This window comes from Brassica oleracea, chromosome C4 (assembly GCF_000695525.1).
Source record: "Brassica oleracea var. oleracea cultivar TO1000 chromosome C4, BOL, whole genome shotgun sequence".
NCBI lineage: Eukaryota > Viridiplantae > Streptophyta > Magnoliopsida > Brassicales > Brassicaceae > Brassica > Brassica oleracea.
In genome coordinates, this window is record NC_027751.1 from 18,524,443 (window position 1) to 18,529,237 (window position 4,795).

At 38.2% G+C, this 4,795-nt stretch overlaps 1 long non-coding RNA gene across 2 annotated transcripts; it reads right to left on the reverse strand.

The window, feature by feature from the left end:
• Positions 1-1,140: 1,140 nt before the first annotated feature.
• Positions 1,141-3,029, reverse strand: LOC106337614. Of its 2 annotated transcripts, XR_001269076.1 has the most exons (5): positions 2,912-3,026; positions 2,623-2,832; positions 2,255-2,466; positions 1,685-1,880; positions 1,141-1,555 (listed from the first exon to the last, which is right to left on the reverse strand). It is a non-coding gene; the product is annotated as an uncharacterized LOC106337614 (long non-coding RNA). The 2 variants fall into 2 exon arrangements; XR_001269075.1 differs by having other exon boundaries at positions 2,623-3,029.
• Positions 3,030-4,795: the final 1,766 nt, after the last annotated feature.

The following is a 4,795-nucleotide window of genomic DNA, read 5'->3' on the forward strand; positions in this document are numbered from 1 at the left end:
GTGCTGGAGCTGCTCTCGGGTCGCGAACGTCTGAGCTAGGATCAGGAACGCCTTGGCTGAAGCTGATCGGGGATGCGAGCTGGAACAAATGCGGGAACAAGAGACGCGATCGGGGTTTAGGGTTCGTCGGATCGCCGGCTAGGGTTAGGGTTTTAGGGTTTTTCGATTTGAGTATTAGCTTAGGGATTTATAGTTTCGTGATGATAAGTCTATCTTTATTCATAACATAGAGGTTCCTTATATATGAGATTACACCGTCATAGATAAATGGAAAGATTACAAATCATAATCTCTTGGTTATGAGCCATCCACAATCTGGTTCATAACAACATACAAGTTTTATCGCTTGATTTTATTTTTATATAGAGGATATCTTAAATATTACTATCAAATTAATATCTTTGATGTTTAACTATTATGTTTCTGTGGAAGTTGGTCCAGTGGTTTGACCAAGGGTTCATTAATGCTTCTACACCAAAAGGTTTGGGTTTCAATTCCCGGAGAAGGTGGAATTATGCGAATTAAAGAAGAAAAGGTTTACAAGAGATCTACAGCATGGCGCAAGGAGTACCATCAAGTATGAATCCCATATGAAAGCTCAGGTGATGCAGTCAGGCGTGAATTCTCATACGACAGAGAGAATTGTCGGCTGTAGAATCGTCTGTAATATTTCTCATAGTTGTAATAGCATAATTATCCAAAGTTAAAAAAAAACTATTATGTTTCTTATCCTGATATGTTAACTACCATTTGATGAAGCTTTTTCCTCAAACCTTTCTAAATCTTCATATTCGTGTTATACAATGCCCATTTAAAATAAATCAGACTTTTTGGATCAGGCCTGCTCAAAGTTTACCATCTCTATTTATATAGCGGTCAATATTGTTCTTATTGCAGTAAGCACTCAGTCCTTGTTGCAATGAAGCTTAAAACTTTTTGTTTATTTTGTTTATGCAACTATTATACAACTTTTTGTAATCTAATTAGAGCTACACGTGCGACAGTTTTGGACAAGAACCTTGAGAAATTAGGTGTGGAGAAACTTAGTAAAGATGATGTTTAGAGTATGCAATGAAATGTCTTAGAAGCCAATTATTTGGAACTGGAGTCACTACATGCGAATATACGTGCAAGCACATTTTAAAAAATGAATAATATCTTGATCGATCCATTACATGTTCCTTCTTTTACACGCATTAACTTTTGTTGTTGCCTGCCCTGTGACCTGGAAAACTCTTATTTGCTATGGAAAAGAAAATCGCAATGTATATCTACCAAAGTAACCAATCATATCACTGCAACTCATCTGAAAGTCTCATAACTCATTAGTAATAAGTACCTGATGCATATCGTTCACCACTGTTGGTGACATTATTATCGTGAAAACATAGATTATGATGCAGACAGATGAAAAAAGCCGGAGATGAAACACTAACCTCTGCATTATCATTATACTCTAGCTTTCCCTGCTGTTTTGAGGCCATCGATATTGAGCAACAGCCTCATAAGAAGATATGTAGTCATGTTAGACTCCTCCACAGCTACTTTTATCCCTCTGTTTAGAGAAACTTAGAAAGCATGAACCTTCTTTTACAAAAGAAAATCAACATAAACACAACCCTTCATTCCCCTCTTTGCACTAAAAAAAACCAAAAAAAAAAAATTGCAGCTCTTGTAAACCCACCCTGTCTGAGAGCCTATCAACCTCCACTGCGCCATTTGCCTTTCCTATCTCCCGTCACACTCTCCGTCACTTGTTCCATCAGCTCGAGACCGCTAGTTCCGTCTCTCTCCGCTACTTTTTCCGTCGCTCTCCGCTACTTTTTCCGTTCCTCGCCACCGAGTGCTTCGTCGCTCTCCGCCGCTTGCTCCATCTCGCTCTAATGACACGCCATGCACGTACTCAATTAAACGTTGAGTTACCGAAGGACCTCACACTGAAAACAGTAATACAATAATGTTTGCTTTATATTTGAAGCTCAAAAGAGAATTGGCCAACTGTGAGAAAAATATCAAAGAAAAACAATTGCAAGATCTGAGAAAAGGGTTTACTATGATTTTGTTTTAAGAACGATCTGTATTATGGATTTAGTAATATAGAAAACTTTGCAAAATGTCTCAGTAAAAAATGTTTAGCAAAAACTTTTTAAAAAAAAATACTTTGTAATATGGATTCACGTGGCGAAAATGTTTAAAGAATTTAACCGGTGAAATAACTCTGTTTAGGAACAAAAAGCAGAGTTAAATAAGAAACCTGTGAATCCAGTAAGAGCATATCCACTCCCATGAGCTCTTCAAATTCGGTTGAATCACTAAACCGAAACAGCCGAGGTGAGTCAAAGAGCCTGTAATTCTGATTGCAGCCAGTCACATCAAAACCGCCTAAGGAGTACATTGAGCCCGCCTTAAAAAGATGCCGGTAAGTGTGAGACGGTGGACGCTGACGGTGGCTGGTGTGAAGGTTGCCTGAAAACATGTAAAAACGAAAGCATATTAATAAACGAATTCAACAACATCTACCAGAAAGATTTAATATATTGTTGAAAACATAAGCTTGATAACTCCGGGTATAAACGATGATGTGTCCAAAACCAAGATAATGAGTTTAGAGAACAGAACAACCTGAGCGTCAAGGATGAACATATCTAGGTCCATCATCTCCCACGTCTTTTCACGTTTCTTGCTTCCCCAAACCTCAGAATGGAAGAACGCGGGCGGGCCTTCAAATCAGCGAGCATGATAGATGACTGAGCCATGGAATCAAAGAATAGAAGTTTCTATTGACTGAGGCATGGTGAAGTCTTCTCTTTTTATACGTGAAGATCCACTACCCTTCAAAATCAGAATTCGCATTCAGTGTAGATCATGGGTGATATATTAATGGAAGGTTTAAAGAGGATTATTCGGCAACTGGTTTCCTCTGGTACTGTGAGGAAGAAGATGAAAGACCGCGAGCGAAACCCTAATCGCCATGAGCTCTGGAGAGCCAAAGAAGAACACTAAATGAAAACGCAGCGTCTCATCTACACGGAGATGATAAACGGGCTGGACACTAAGGAGTTAAAACGAAGCCCGGATGTACTAAAGCCCAAACGAAATGTACTCACGTTTTAATAAAACACAACGGATTGAATGAGATGCCGCGTGTTGCGCCGAGAAGAATCTATTTTCTGACGTAGCAGAAGGAGAAAAGAGTTAAAGTGTTCTTTATAGTAATAGATTTGTTTGGCGATGGAGATAAGTGAGAGATATAAGATGGGACCACTTTGTCTTTTATTATACATGGTTGTGTGTTTGTGTTGTACAAGAGAGAGTGAAAAACAAATGTCTTTATTCATTTCAGATTATCTATAACAAAGTGTCATCACTCCTATTTATAGTTTATAGTTGATACAAGTCGGTGATTTTACGAACATTAAAGGTAAGATAAAAACTATTAGAATGACATCTGGATGATACTAATACATAACCTCCAAGAATGAGACAAGTGTCCAAGATGGATAATCATCTTGTTTTGATCTTTATCTTCTAACACTCCCCCCTTGATTATCCATCTTGTATTACGTAGTGCCTCGTTAAAAACCTAATCATGGAAAAACTCTTTGGGACAAAAACCATGACAAGGGAAAAAAGTACACTGCCGTAATCTCCCACTGAGAATAGCGGATCTAGCTTTCTCGTCACGGATCTCGCAAATGCCGCATTCCATGTTGTAGTGGGAAGGGCCTTTGTGAACAAGTCAGCCAGATTGTCGCATGACCGTATATATTCGATGCCAACATCTTTATTTTTCTCGAGTTCCCGTATGTACGAAAAAAATCTTGGAGGGATGTGTTTTGTTCTGTCACTCTTAATGTAGCTTTCTTTGAGTTGAGCGACACATGCCAAATTGTCTTCGAATATTTTCGTCAGCTCTTTCTCCTTGATTATACCACTTGCTTCTTGTATGTATTGACTCATTGACCTAAGCCACACACATTCTCGACATTCTTCATGAAGCGCAATTGTTTCTGCATGATTCCACGAAGTTGCAACCAAAGTTTATTTCTGGGACCGTCAAGAGATCGCGGTTCCACCAATTGTAAAACATAGCCGGTTTGCGATCGAGCCTTATGAGGATCTGATAAGTATCATCCATCTGCAAACCCAACCATACCAAACTCGGGTTTTCTAGAATAAATCTACCATAATTTAAAACATACTTTGGAGAGAACGGATATATTCTCGACGCCGTTCTAATTTCCATGAATATGAAATGAGTTGTATCTTGCAAAGACATTAGTGTCTAAAAGTATATATAATCAAATACAACTCGCAAGACATGTAAGCTCACATATGCTTTATTACCATTAGCATCTCCAAAGTACTTATAAGATTTTACCAGGATCTTTTAAAACATCTCTTTCAACATTGAGAGATCTATTTACCATTGGAGTACTTAAAGGAGTCGCTTTATCCATTAAAAGCATTTCAATAACCTTTTCGTATAGTTTGATTGATGCACAAGTATTCCTTCTCGGAGATGCTCAATCTGGAGCCCAAGACAAAACTTTGTCTTGCCGAGATCTTTCATTTCAAACTCTTCTTTCATATGAGTTTGAGCATCATCAACCTATTTTTGAGTTCTAATTATGGTCAGGTCATCTACATATATATCAATGATCCCAGAGGCAGATGACAATTTATTTATAAAAACGCATGGACATATCGCATCATTCAAATATATCCTTTACTCAAAAGATATTCACTTAAGCGATTGTACCACATGCGTCCGGATTGCTTTAATCCGTAAAGT